The sequence below is a fragment of the Stenella coeruleoalba genome (assembly GCF_951394435.1).
Source record: "Stenella coeruleoalba genome assembly, chromosome: 2".
Lineage (NCBI taxonomy): Eukaryota > Metazoa > Chordata > Mammalia > Artiodactyla > Delphinidae > Stenella > Stenella coeruleoalba.
In genome coordinates this window covers 36,770,196-36,785,948 of record NC_137147.1, presented here as the reverse complement: position 1 = coordinate 36,785,948, position 15,753 = coordinate 36,770,196, and the positions used below count along the sequence as shown (strand labels likewise).

Genomic DNA, 15,753 nt, shown 5'->3' with positions numbered 1-15,753 from the left:
CTTCCATGGGTATTTGGCAATAAATAGCAAAATTACATATGCTTTTTACCCTTTGGACTATGAGTCCATAGTGATGTTCAAAAAAAGAGGAAAAGAAAAAGAGAATCATCTGCTACCACTGTATCAGTTCCTCACTCTGAAAATTAGCAATTAGGGGGAAAGAATTAAACCTGTACTCTGCCTTTTGAAGAGAACCTGTAGTTTATCCCAACGTAGAGGGAAAACCCTTCTTTACCAAAGAATGACACTTAATAAATAGGCCAGAAGAATATTCAGATGGATAGACAGATAGGTAGATACATACATAGATACATAGGTAGAGCAAATAAGTCAAATTGTCAGCAATTACTGAATCTAGATGGTAAACATACGGACATTTAGTCTTTCAACTTTTCTATAACTTTGAAATTTTTCCTGATAAGAAGCTTTGAAGGAAAACAAACAAAATAAGAAATTAAAAATGGAAACCTGTTTTAAAAAAGTTAAAATATATGGAATAATATAATTTGGGGAAGGGAACAATGACCATTAATAATGAGACTGTTTGAGAGAGATCATTAAGAATCTAACCTGGAGAAGTTCTCCATCTTCAATATTTTCTGCTCCAGCTGTCACATACTTCCATACGTAAGCAACTTGGCTCTCTAAAGCTCCCAATTCCTTTCTCCTGACATTTTCCTTGGAATGCTCATTCCATTTGTCCTCAAAACACAATATATCTATGATGTTTTTTAAAAATGTCCATAAATTCTTCAATACTCTTCCCTTCAAAAGGTGGTGCCTAACCTCCCCCTTGAATATGGGCTAGATATAGTGACTCCCTTCTAATGAATAAATTATGGCAGAAGGATGGCATGTACGTCTATGACTAGGTTATAAAAGGCATTGCAGCCTCTTCCTGGCTTGCTCTCTTAGATCACTCACTCTGGGGAAAGCCAGCTGCCATATTGTGAGGACACTCAAGTAGCCCTACGGTGGCCTCCTGCCAGCAGCCAGCAAGGAACTACAGTGAAAGAGAGATTTTGGAAGCAGATCCTCCAGGCCCAGTTGAGTTTTCATATGACTGTAGCCCTGGCCAACATCTAAGCTAAGCTGCTTCTGGATTCCTCTCAGAAACTGTGTGAGATAATGTTTGTTGTCTTAAGCTGCTAAATTCTATGACAATTTGTTACAGAGCACTAGATAATTAATATAATATCCAAGGCAAAATTCATCATTTTCCTCCCCCAAACCACTCATTTTCTATTTGTGTTAATGACGAAGGCTATTACAGTTATCTCTGACTTCTCCCCTTCATCCAGCTACCTTTCATCACCAAGGCACATTGGGTTTTTCTCTCCATGGTGCCTTTCCCCATGGTCATGTCTTTCACCAACCTTGGAGCAAGCTCTTGTTACTTCTTATCTGTGCACCTTAAATAGTCTCCTTACTGCTCCTTGCCTTCAGTTAGCTCTTTCTCCAGGGCCACAGAGCAGCCAGATTAACATTCTTAAAAACCTAGCTCTGAGCAGCCCCCTGCTTCCCACCAGCCTCTTAATAAGTCATGCTCTTTTAACATTCAAGGCATTCCACTACGTTGTCCCAACTCATCATTCCACTCTAATCTCCTGATATTTTCCTACAGAAAACCTGCCATGTTCATAAGAAATATGCAAAGTGCATTGTGAAGCGGTTGGCGTTTCATGCCTTATCACTTTTTTCACTCTAGCACCCCTATAGTAACTTACATAGAAATTTAACCCTCCTTATTAGAAGAGAACTACACCAAATCCTTTTTGGAAATGGTAAAGGTGGGGTGGGAGAGTAAGAAGTAAGTACAGTTAGATTTTAAGCTCCTGAAGGCACACACTGTATTTTATTCACCTTCCACTACAACGCAATAAATATTTGTTGTAAGAAAAGAATATGAAGAAATGTGTTGAAAATATATGATTTCATCCAGTATAGAGTATGAATCAAAGATGGAGCACTTGCAGTAGCCATGGTACTGAGCTGAGACAGGGGATCTAAAGGAGTTTCAAGACAGGCACTCTGCCTTCAGGGAGCCACTATGCCCAGTAAAAGAGGCAGGCAGACCAGGTAAAATAACAAGGAATGAATACAAAGGTGCTACCACTTCCAATCAACATTGGTTGTCCACAAGGGACAGGAGAGAGAATGGTAGCTGGAAACGAATATAAGATCAAGGAAGTTTAAAAAATATATGCATTTATTAATCATGAGGACAGGATTCCATATTTCAGCTACTTATTCCCAATCAATATATACAATCCCTGATTCCTAATAGAAAATATGCAGGATAAAGCATATAATGCTAACTAGCAATTTCCAAACTTTTTTAAAGTTGTAGTAAAATACACATAATAAAGTTTACCATATTAACCATGTACAGTTCAGTAGTGTTAAATACATTTTCACTGTAGTGCAACCAATCTCCAGAACTCTTTTCATCTTGCAAAACTAAGATTCTACACCTGTTAAAAACATCTTGCAAAACTAAGATTCTACACCTGTTAAAAATAGTTCCCCCATTCCTCCCTCCCCCAGCTCCTGGCAACCACCATTCTACTTCTGTCTCTACAGACTTGACTATTGAGTACCTCATATAAGTAGAATCATACAGTATTTGTTCTTTTGTGACTGGCTTATTTCATCTAGCATAATGTCCTCAAGGCTTATCCATGTTGTTGCATGTATCAGAATTTCTTTCCTTTTCAACGCTAAATAATATTCCATTGTATGTATACACCACATTTTGTCTATCAAGGAAGGGTTTTAAATACAGACGCTTGAAAACATTTACAGAACCATGGAAATGATTGAAGTTAGAGCAAGTGGTTGAATACAGGAGTTGGTAATTAGGTCATGAGTAACCTTTAGATGTCAGCTCGAGAACTGGCAGAATTATTAGGAGGCTTTTGTCCCTCAATCTGTCTTGAAAACACCTCTCCTATTTCAATCCACCTACACACACCTGTTCACTGTGCTTATGTTTTCAATCTTGTACCTTGGTGATTGGATTTTAGTGCATTATTTTTGCTAAATGATCTGAGCATATCTTATGCAGCCAAATATTTAATCAAAAGACATTTAAAGTACTTTAACAGCACAACTTAAACAGTATGTAACAACTGAGAACAAAATACTTAAGGTAACATGCATAACAAATTGTATTTATGCATAATGTAACCTGGAGGTAATAAATTTTATTTTTCTTTTTTTAATTGAAGTATAGTTGATTTATAGTATTAAATTTTTTTTGAACTTATAAAAAAGAAAACAAGATGTCTTACCCAATTTAATAAATAAAAAGCATATCCAAATGTTAGTGTAATCACCATGGTGAGTATCCCAACGTTCTTATACAGAGCACTGCTCAAGGTAAACTTACATAAGGATAAACTCTACACTCTCAATCATCAAATGAAGATTAAATTATATTCAAGAAATTAAGAAGCAGGAAAGCAGTGGATTTTAGAATAAGAATTTGAACAAGAGACTTCAACTTAATAATCAATTTTTAAAAATCAATTGAATTGTTTAAACAAAAAATCATTCTCTGAACATTTTGACCAATCAAGGTTTTACTGAGTTTCATGTTGTCTCAGCTTTACATTGCCCAAAAGAAATGTATTTGGCGTTTCGGCTTAAGTATCAGTAGAAAAGCCAATACACCAAACTATCAGAAAACCACCACTATCTTTTCCTTTCATTAGGCTTCTTAAAAACGTAAAGCTTCTACGGACACAAAGTAATGAATAGTAGCATGGAAATTCATGAACTTGAAATAGCACTCCCCATTATCTAGCTTGACAGGGAAAACACCATTTAAAATGAAGATCATCTCTCTCTCAGGAGCAGAGAATCAATCCCATCACTCATTTTCACCTACAACTGAAATGTTCATTCTCGGCCTAGAAATGCTGAAATGACCTGTCAGACATATACTGCCAAATGGCAAATGCCAGGATTCATCCAGGCAATAAATCAGGTACCACAGTGACTTTGCTTAGAAAATATGCATTTCACACATATATACCAACTTCTCTAGAATTTCCACACATCCCCAGTACCATGATAATTAATGTGAGAGAACTGGTTGCTGGACAGTGATTAAGAGGATATACTGTTTTTTGGTTGGGTATCTTTTAAATTATCCAGATTCACATGACAACTATTTGTCAGTGCAGTCTTGGGTAACTAATAACTTGGTAGCCAATGCAAAGGGTTTTTCCTTCTTAAGCAAAGACACAACAAGGAATAATGAACTTAAATCACTGCAGTAGACCTGGGAGACAAGAGAATAAGTAACAAAAGGAAAGTCTGCTCCACTGGAGGTCTAGAAAAGTGAATAAACAACCTGTGGTCATTTAAGTAGTTCTGCTCTAAAACAGTGATATAAACTGATCGAAGGAAAGAATTCCAAGAAGAAAATATTTCTCCAGCACTGTACTACAGATTTTCCCACACATTCGTTTGAACACCCAAGCATTGCCTCTATGACCACAATCTCTGGTATAACAGGGAAAAAGAGTCTCTAAACAATTTAATTGTTGGGCCTGGAAGGCATGGAATTTCACCTGGCCAACAAAAGAACATGTACCCGGACATCCTGATTCTAAGAATTAATCATTTCTTTGTGTGCCAATTTTCTTTAATTACTCATCACAGCCTAAAATAGTTGGCCTGTATCCTTCATGATGAACAGCCCTTGTCTTCTGCCCAAAGATGTCTCTCTCACACTCCCCCAGCACACACACCTGTGTGGGGCCCTCTTGGGTCACACCTATGTCCAGTGGGAAAGCTTTTTGTACACATGGGATTATATGTAGTGTTCTAATGTACTGGCTGGGAAATACGTTACGGCTCTTAAACTAAAAAAAAAAAAAAAAAAAGTTTTTAAAATTCCAAATATTGACAGTGTTTCCTTGAAGAAGAAAAAGGCATGCCCTAGAAATGGCAGAAAGACATTCTAGAAAGAGTAGACTGATTTTATCAAAGTGCCAATCAAATCTAGTTTAAAAAAATCAGAAGGCAGTCACCACCAGGCCTGTTTTTATGTATATTCTTGCCCAGTGGACAGAGTAGGACTCCAGGTCCCAGGCCCAACTCTGCCTGAAGGCCAGGTGATCTTAGTTTACTCAGGTAAACTCCCTGAGTTCCTATATCTCCTTCAGGAGAAACGGGGACCTAATATGGGTTCCCCTTTCTCACAGTGTTTAAGGATGAAGTGAAATGATGTACATGAAAGTATTCTGCAAAGGTATCATTACATATGCAAGAGGGTGAAGTCAGTCTATCGGCACGCCACTGAATATGCTTAGAGTGTTAGGCAGGATTTCCAGACAATTTAGGTTAAGACACCTTTATGGCCACCCTGAAGATTTCTGCCTCCTAATTTTACTCTCTTAACTTCTTCTTGACAATCCACCACCACTGTCCAAAAAGCTGAGCTGCTAGTAGCCTGTGTGGAACACAAAATGCCACATTCTCCTATGCTGTATTCTCAAGCCTGCCCATCACACTTCCCCAAGCATTCAGTTTGAACACCCCACACCTGTGTGCCCCTCAGAAGCCATAAATTCACATTCACAAAGCAGACAATAGAAGGAATTTCATGGAAAAGATAAAAAATATGTCTTAGGTGTCAAGCGTCCTTGATGTGTATAAGTGGCTATTTGCCAATCACTAGCCTTAAATATTAAGAAAATATTAAGAGTCTCAATCAGTTTAATATTAATTAGAAATAAAGAAAAAACACTCCAAAATCATCATGGAACTGATCGGTAATAACTGACTCACATACAACTCTTAAGAACATGTACACATAGTTTCCAAAATGAGAAAACTAACTCCCCTAATAGCCAACTGAGCTGGTTAGGAAATTGAATTTTGAGGGCTTGAATATGGGAAGAGGATAAAGCCTCAGCCCCAGGGTTATCACACTCTAAGGCAGCAGTGTGGAGGGAAAGCCCATCAATCTTCTCTTTCATCAGCAGGTCTCTGCTCCTTCCTAATACCAAGTCAGTGACAATACTCCACTTTTAGGAAACAGAAGCATATTCAAATATTCATTTGGGGCAGGGTGAGGGAGAGGGTGAGGGAGAGTTGTGGGTGAAGAGATTCAAAAGGACATGACCGATGCAGAAGTTAAACGGAATACATTCAACTTGCCTGCCAGTCTGGGGTTTGACAGTAAACACAAAACATTCACTAACAAAACTTTGCAGTCCTGCTTTGAGGAAATATATAGGAGTCCAGTAATTTGTCTTTCCAGGTGACCTTCATTCTTCTCTCCTCTCTCAAGTACACCTGCACAAAGATTCCCTTCGTAAAGCCCTTAATTATTATCAAGAGCTGTAACCGTTCCTGTTGGAAATGCCAACTATCCAGTTTGCTGGTGCCTCATAAACTTGCCACTCTGCATACCCTAGTTACTGCCACTGCAGTTCTCTGAAAGGTACGTTGTGTATGTATTTAAAAGACAGGCTCTTGTTTTTCATAGCACAAAGGAAAACGGCAAACGACATCAGTCTGACACATTAGGAGTGCCTAGCAATAACAGGCACCTAAGTGTTTACTGAATTGAATAATGTATTAAACAGTAAAAAAAATACTGGTTTATAAAAGAGTTTACATCTATGTCCTACAGGAAAACCTAGATTTCAAAACATGGGCACAGGAATGAAAAAACTGACATCTACAAATAAATTGGGCACAGACTTTAGCTCCTATTAAAGAGAGTATTTTAACTTAAGTAGCCACAATCACTCTGTATTTCATTTTAAATGTCTACAAGTTGTCATTTTTAATCGTTCCTAGGCTTCTCACTATTTGATAATATGTAATTTCAAGTAGCTTTCTTTTTTTTCTTTTTTTTTTTTTCCCGGTACGCGGGCCTCTCACTGCTGTGGGCCCCTCCCGTTGCGGAGTACAGGCTCCGGATGCGCAGGCTCAGCGGCCATGGCTCACGGGCCCAGCCGCCCCGCAGCACGTGGGATCCTCCCGGACTGGGGCATGAGCCCGCGTCCCCTGCATCGGCAGGTGTACTCCCAACCACTGCGCCATCTGGGAAGCCCTCAGGTAGCTTTCTTAATCTCACATATAATAAAAGTATCTCTTAAATGCAAAGATTATAAAGGAACCACATATTCTACTAATATTACATAAATAACAAATATTTTTTTTAATGCCCTTGTATTTCAGTTTGGGATAACTAATGATGCAAACTGTAACCAAAGGCTTATACCACAATGGGACCCAAATTTGCTAAAAATTAAACCTATTAGCCCAATATGAATCTAACACGTATTCCAGGCCTCTGGTTTCCCATATACAAAATAGTTTTGTCTTTTCTTCAATTTACCCCAAAGTGTATAGGATTAAAACAAAAATACCAGAACCTGGCTCATCCCAAAAAAGGAAGGGAACTGAGGTTTTCTTTTGAGAAAAGGGAAGGAAGACAATTATTTCTAAGTAAGAATATACTGAAGAGCAAAACTATATAATCAACAAACAGACAGTGATTTCCAGGGGTTGGGGTTGAGTGGAGAGGGCTGACTACAAAGGGGACTTCTGGGGGTGATGGAACTGTTCCATGTCTTGATCATGGAGGTGACTGAGTATACCGCTGTGTGCAACTGTCAGAATTCACAGAGCGATACACCTAAAGAGGCTAGATTTTACCCTATGTAAATTACACTGCAATAAGCTTGACTTTTCAAAAATGTTATTATGTCTAAAACAGTGTGCTAGGCACTGAATGATGAAGCCTAAATTCAAGTATACATTTCTCAAGGGCTCTAGACATAATTATCAAAAAACTTACCAGTAAATGGTTCAAGTTCAGCCTTCAGCATTCTATATTATTTTATTATTTATAGATATTATAAAATGATTCAAAACATGAATTAACATTATTACAAGATGTATTTTGAATCATTACCTGTTGGATCACATATATAGAAAACTACATGTAATATTTTTTTAAATGGACATATCAATATCTATTAAATGCTAATTATATTTTTAAGGGTTGAATTTACTACTAAATCTTACCTATTCCATATTATAAATAAACTGAGAAATGTAAATGATGATTAGATTCATTCACATCCCTCAGAACCACTACGAAAGATGTCCTAAATGTGTTTTTAATTGACTTCAGAGACTTATAGGACTTAAATGTTACAGGAGACTGGTGACTTCTGAAATAATGTTTCAGTAATTCAACTGAAAAAAAATGCTTGAACATAAAATGGAATCCTAAGGTTTATGCTTTAACACCTGCTGATAAACAGATCCTAACATTTCCCCCTCTTCTAGAATGTATGCAAAAACAGATTTTCTGCAGAAAAAAAAAGAGCCAAAGAATAAGTGTGCAACGTTCTTTTCATAGTCACAGTACATTTACTTTTTACAATACTCACAGCACAAATCTTTCTTTCCACATGTTCACTTTTTAAATAACAAACATCCTTCTCCACACACAAAGAAAAACAGCCACTGTGAGTTTAGAAACTTAGAACAAAAATAAAAATTCCTAATGGAATGCCCATGTAAATACTAGAAATCTAACTAAACAAAATCCTTCCTCAAAAGTGTTGTGTACCACACCAAAGCACAAAGTTGCTTTTTAAAAAGCTAGTAAAATTGAGTCAATCTTATTTTCCTAAATAGAAATTCACCCGAATCCAAAGTTTTGCTTTTCACACACACACACACACAAATATATATATATATATATATATATATATATACAGATTCCCTCGACTTAATTCTATATCCAGTATTAATTAGGCAGGAACGGGAAAACAACAGGTTAAGAGAACAGCGGCTGGGGTTCCTCGTCAGCAAATAAAACAAGCCCAGATGATCTCAATCTTACTCAATCCGCCCAGGAAAGAAGTAACTCCGCTTTCTGATATGATTAAGATTTGCCAGTTAATACATTTAAAAATACTAGTCACCTGCCTGATACGTGTACATCTTCCCAGGCCCACAAAACTCAAGCATGAAGTGCCCTGGTCAACTTTCCTACCGTCACCGTTTCATCCACGGTTGGGAAATCCGTAGAAAATACAGGAGTTTTGCCTGTTAAAAAACATGTATATTAGCACAGTCAACCCGGAGCTTACAGGCACAAACCAATTAGTTAACTTGCCAGCGTCTTGAGTGAAAATATTTAGTCAAAACATGAAATTTCTGTTTCCAGTAGTTTTCCAGACTGGTGGATTTGGCGGGGGGGTTGGGGGGTGGCTTTTATTGTTCTCAATATTACTATTTTCCCATCGCTGGATTTCAAACATTAAATCAGACAAATCGCACCTTGACCTAAGGGGCACTTACCCTACTTGTACACACCCGCCTAGCAATCACTGAAACGCGGCACGTGCTTTTCCCGGACTAGTTCTGTTCCCCGCACCCGGCTGAGGCACCAGCTGCGGAGAGTGAGCGCACCTCGCGCAGCCCAGATCCCAAACGCAGCACCGGATGCCAGTCGCAGCCCTGGACGGTCCCGCTCTGGTCCGGCTCCCGCCGCCTCTTCTCTGCCCTGCAAGTTTCCAGAGGCGTCTGTCGCAGCCTCCGCTCTCCCGGCGGCCTAGCAGCAGGGGCGAGGGAGTGGGTGTCAGAAGGTCCAGTAGCCGGAGACACTGCAAAGATCACTAACGAGGAGCCTCTCCTTCCTTTTAAAGACGCGAGGGGCGGGAGGGGGAGGGGGGAAAGAAGCCCAGAGCCCACGTGACCACCTAGCCAGTGGCCGGGAGATCTCTGGAGGAGCCGGACTACCCGCCTCGCGATCCATACTCACCTGAGCGACGTAGGAAGCCCCAGGGTAGGGGCTGTCACCGTCGAGCGCCTCCCAGTCACCCGCAGGAGCAGCAAAGCACAGACGGCGCCCCTCCCCCGGTCTTGGATTTGGGAGGTCTGGGGCGGGGCCTGAGAATGTGCATTCCTAACCAGGTCCGGGGTGATGCTGAAAATGATGCTGCCGGGTTGGGGGCCACGCTTTGAGGGTCGGCTCCCCAGACCCTGAGCCACGTGAGTCTGAGAGGAGCTGGATGCTTTGGCGTCATTAAATACAGAAGTCTGACTAAGCATCTAGAGGTGAAACTATTTGCCCAATCGATTCCCAGCGGCAAGGGCAGCCTCGAGCCCCGGGAGAGGCAAAGCCACGCGGCATGGTCGGGAGGTGGAAGGTGTGGGTTCTCATCTTTCAAGGGCTGGCGGGGAAGGCCTTTCGCCCTAGAGCAAAGATCCCAGGAACCTCCTCAAACTCACCTACTGCAAGGAAGCGCGTGGGTGACGGACGAGGGAGGGGAGGTGGTTCCGTGCTTCTCTGCGGAGACGCCCCTCTTCCCTGGCTCCGCCTCCGTCAAACTCTCTCCGCAGGCGAGCGTCCCCTGGTGGCAGCTTCTGTTCCCCAGGTCTGCACGGTACCTAAGCTCTCCTCACCCACCCCACCCGGCAGTGGTGCCCAGAGTGAGGACTAATAAGACTATTTGATAGTCACTAAGAAGCAACTTGCATCTTGATGGCAAAAATCGAAAAGAACGTAGCAGATGTCCCACAGGGCATTGTGAGACCCTAGTGCCACATTTGTGCCTAATTAATCATCACACTACGGTTCTTGATGCGGTTGTGACTCCAGATCTCTGATGCAGGAAGACCAAAGGGGCATATGGAGGGAAACTTTTACAGCGTTAAGTGTTGGGGTTTAACCAAAATAGCCTAGAGGGATGCTAGTGTGCTCTGGGTTTGTAAGAGTGAAGTCCACAGGTCCACAGGTAGTGGAGACAGTCTCCAAATGTGGAGAGCCACCTACCTTATAAACAATGGTTATCAAAAATTTGTACCCTCCCCACCTCCAAGGTTCATTAAAGCTTGGACTCCTGGATTCTTACAAGTTGTGGGGCAGAGTTTCCTGATTCTTGAGGCTGAGAACTTTGGACGGGAGGGTGTAGAGCTGACAAGATCCCTGTGGAGGATGGTAGAAGACAAGATGCTTATCTTTGCCAATCTCTGCTCCCCTGTTCCCTTTCCTGGGTTTTTCTCCAGGTGCCCAAATACCCGTATTCTTTTTCCTTCTTTCCACCTTAAGGAGAAAATTTTAAAGGATGGTTTTTAAAAATCAGTTCCATTTGGTAGTACTTGTCAACAAGATACCTCTGCAATGGAAATTATTATGAAGGAATTTCAGTCATGAGCCAACAAGCAGACAAAGATGATGTGAGGGTTAAGAAAACTGACATCTATTAAGTATCTGCATCATGCCAGAGAGTGTGCTAAGTGCTTGCACAGCATCTCATTTAATCCTCATTGACCCCACTTCTCAGGTGAGGAAACTGAGGCTCACAGAGCTTATATCAGTTACCTGAAGCCATGCATAGTGAGGAAAGAACCCAGTAGCAACAATGCTTTCATAAACATCTACTACTTATTGGGCATTTAGCCATGCTCCACTTTCTACATATTATCTCAGTTTATACACAACAAGCCTCTGAGTCAATTCTGCTATTAATTAACCCCATTTTATGATTGAGAAAATGGCCAGTCAGTGACTGAGAAGAACTTGAACCTAGGCCAGAGCCCAAGACTGTTTTCTTCCATACCACAGCTGCAATCAATTGGAAATGAAGATGGCTTGAATGTTAGGACATTATATCTCCTGCAGACAAGCCCCACCTTAAAGCCTCCTGCCACCTGTGAGAAAAGCTTCTGCTCAACCCTGGAACTAGAGCTCCCTGTTTGCTGTAGTGCTTCCTTCAGAAGTCATTCCACTCACAGGAACAGCATGTTCTCTTTTTAAAGACCCTCAAATACCCACAGAAGCTGTTTGTTACACAAGGAAACCCCATTGCAGGAAATATTAAGCAAAGAGAATGAATGGGAGTGAGTACATTTCCTTCTGACTCACCCTGTGGATCGAGAAAGATAATGGCACCTTAGGGATGGAACCTTTGCCAGGTTGAACGCAGAGAGTGGAGAGGGTGACTACTCCAACTCCCCCAAACCAAGACGAAAACTAAGAAGGGATTCCTGAAACAGTTAAGTACCATTAGCTAGGCCAAAAACACCTGAAATCTAGTGTTGAGGATGTGCCTCTGTTCAGCAGGGTCCCAGCCTCACTTCCACCTCACTCATGACCTGCCTAAGGAAGCACCCACATGGTATGACATTGAAAGGCTTTCCTCTCCCCCAAATATCCTACAACAAGGACTGAAGTCCTCACCATTCAGTCGTCCTTTGGAGTTACAGCATTGGATTGTTAAAATTCAGTTATGTTATATATGATGGGTAATATTAATTTACTAGCATTTATAATTACACTCATGAGATGAGCTTGCAAGATGAGCTAAATGTCACCTGGGAAATCAAAGGAAGTCAGAGTAAGAAAGGCACGTTTTGCTGTAGGAGAAAGGAAAGCATCTCCATTGGGGTGTACCTTCCTCATCTTTTCATCTCACCCCTTTTCTGTCTTGAGAAGCCAAGAGCCTAAGTAAAGTCAAGACCATGACAGCCCAGCAGAACGTGTACACTGCCTCCCCCCACAGTGGTCAGCCTGCCTGTCAACACCGCCTGCACTGTGATTGCACCGTGCACGTCTTGTGTCTCTAGTACCCCCATGGTAGCATGGTGCCCATAGCACCCACCTAATACAACTCAGGCATTCAACAAGTACCTGCTGAAGGCTTCAACTTGGAAAGATCAGAGGGAAAGGGGAAGGATTTTCTGTAGCAAAGAAACTAGCAAGAGGCTAAATAAATAAAATCCTGTTGAAGACAAGAAAGCAAAAGCTGATGTGCAAAAGTGTATAGGTGAAGGAGTCTTACAATGACTAGAAGAGTGTCATGGTATAGGATGGCTTGGGACTATCACTCTTCCTCTTCTCAGGCTGAGGCCAAGTGGGAGGATTTAGGTCCTGGGATGCTCCTACCTGCTCCAAAGAATAACAAGATCAGGATCCTTCTTCATATTATGTGGGTATAAATTGCTGTTTTAAGAGATCTGGGAGATAAAACCCTAAGGTTATGGAATAATAAAAGAGAAGGGAAAGATTCATTGCACCTGCAATAGCACATTTATTTGATGTTGATGAATTGGGAAGGTGGTATTACTAATGCAAAGTATTAGAGGTTATCTCAGCTGCTCATGAATCAGGGTTCGTAAAATAGAATTTGATATTTGAAAGTTGAATTTGGGTAGAGCTCTTCAGGATCATGTCTTTTATAGAAATAAAAATGAACCTAATATTTATGCAATCTTTCTGGCCCCAGTACCACAATAGGCAGGCCTGCACAGATGGGTTCATTTTATTCATTTAATCCTCATAACAACCCTGTGGCCATCTCTGCTTTATAGATTGGGAAAATGAGGCACAGAGAGATGCCTTTTTCGGTGATATCACCCATGTGCATGTGGCAGAGTGAAAGTTCCAACCCAGTGTTATCTGTCTACCTGCTAATCCTTTGCTTTCTCTGCTGTTATCCTGTGATGTTTTTCTTATTTGTTATGTAAACTGAGGCATATTTGTCCTGTAGAGCCTGGTTATTGCTGAATGAATTTTTGCCAAGTTCTTGTCTAGGTCTGACCACCTGTGTGCATATTTACATAACTTTATTCTTTACTGACATGTGTTTGACTGGAGCCTCTAGTAAGGTGACCAAGGACATAAGCAGCAAGGTAGACCTAACCTGATACCGGGGCACACAGACCACAGGACAAGGTTATTCTGACCCTCAGTTGAAATGAACCACCTGGGCAGCCAGCAAGTGCAGCCAACTCCTTATAAGTCATCCTTATTTTTTTCAGTCTTGGTCTTTGACATTTGCAAACATACAGGTAAAATAACTTTTTGTCCTTCTACTGCTCCTTGAAGGTACTTAAATTCCACACAGATCTCTCACATACCTCGAGTTTCTAATTTTCTACCCACTGAAACCGAACGGTGTGAAGAATATACGTTCCTGTCCTCAGCCCCAACTCTGATTTAAGAAATTCTCTCTTGAGCTAGAAAAGCAACTAGCCCCTAGAGGTCACTGACGTGAATTTGAATACCCAGTTGAGAAAGAAAATGTTAAAGAACTGTTAGAAATGGTGGGAAATTGTAATATGCAATTTCACAGATGACTCAAATGCTATTCTAGAAATGCAGCTTCCTTACCTCTTCTGGCACAGAATAATATAATATTAATAACAGGTCAGACAGTGTAATATTCCCAGAAATAAGGTCAAAAAGGAGATAGGGGATAGACATACATGGCTTAAGGGACCACAGATTCTAATAAGACTGTCTGATTCCAAAGAGTTTAGAATCCAAAAAAACTAATTTTTTTTTTACTTGTAAATGTATTTGACATTTTCAAGTTCCTTGTTCATATCGTGGAAAGTTACTAGAAATGTCTCACATTGTCCTTTAGACCCACATCAACTAACATTCCAGGGACGCACAATGCATTAGTGGCTTTTTTATTAACATCGTTATTGGAATATAATTGCTTTACAGTGATGTGTTAGTTTCTGCTGTATAACAAAGTGCATTAGTGGCTTTTATAAAAAATATAGACCCTGTCTTTTGTGTACAGAGAGAAGGCGCTTCTTTCACATATGTTACTGCTTGAGCTGATGAGCCTAGCTGGAGAAATAAATGGTCTTCTGCAGTATTCAATCCCCTCCTTTGCTGGGAATTACAGCCAGGAAATAAACTTCTCCAGATAGTTCATATAGCCTCTGAGGTATTGCCAATGTTTTCTAACGTACTAGTACTCCTGCATTTTCCCCTTCTTTTTACAGATCTACATTTTTTTCCTATCCATCCAGGCAGTTTTGCTCACTAATCTCTCCTTCATGGTCCTGCCCATGTCCAGGCCACAGGCTTCCTCAGCTTGCTCCCACCCACCAGCCACAGCTTACTAAGAACTGCCACCCTAGGTGAACATTGACTTTTACAGTTAACAGATCACTTACGTGGCCATGTAATGCTTCATTTTCACACCAACTCTGTGACAATGATTTTATCCCCATTTTGCAGATAAAGAAACTTAAGTGAATTCTCCAGGCTTACAATTACAGGAACCCAGGTCATCTGACACGTCATGTAGATCCATACATGCCTCCCCTCGACAGATTCGTTTCCTGCATTCCAAGCACTGGGGTCTCTGAATGTCCTTCATAATGCTACTGCTGGTATCCCTAGGCTTATGTCAGCCTGACCCCATCCCTTCCCTCTACCCTTCCCACCCTATGTCAGTCTAAAATACCATTCAAGGGAGAACATTATTGACAGCTTCTTTAGTGTTTTTTCTCCTTAAAATTATTCTGACACTACACTCGACATTACATTTATTCTTTCATAAAACACTCTTTTTCTGAGAATGCTTCTTGATGTTATGCATTTACATCTTTGTGAAAATGCCCCAGTAACGCTCAAAAACAATAATGCTTTAAGTGCCCACCTGAAACACAAAAGCATATGAAGATGTCTACTCACAGATGATGAAGAGGAGGATGGAGGAGATGGAAGAGTCTATGACTGCCATTCATTCAACAATTGCTTGTAAACCCTCTATCTGCACTAATTCATTTAAACCTCAAAACAGTCTCACAAGGTACGTACAATTTAAGTTTCCATTTAACAAATGAGAAGACTAAGGCTCAGAAAGTTTAAGTAACTTGCCCAATATCGCATAGCTAGTAAGTATGGGCAGAGGGGTCAAACCAGATCTGTTTCAGTCTAATACCCATTCTCTCTGA

General features: G+C 40.8%; 1 protein-coding gene across 2 annotated transcripts in view; it reads right to left on the bottom strand.

The window, feature by feature from the left end:
• The window catches only part of ESR2 (estrogen receptor 2), a 133,599-nt gene that overhangs the window by 68,396 nt on the left and 49,450 nt on the right, over positions 1-15,753 (bottom strand). Inside the window, exons 6-8 of one of the 2 annotated variants that reach the window (XM_079912187.1) lie at positions 10,282-11,095; positions 9,349-9,601; positions 8,970-9,093 (exon numbers count right to left, since the gene is read on the bottom strand). The gene's annotated coding sequence lies outside the window, so the exon portion shown is untranslated. Of the gene's footprint in view, positions 1-8,969; positions 9,602-10,281; positions 11,096-15,753 lie in introns of both variants that reach the window. The other variant, XM_079912186.1, reaches the window with a different exon arrangement.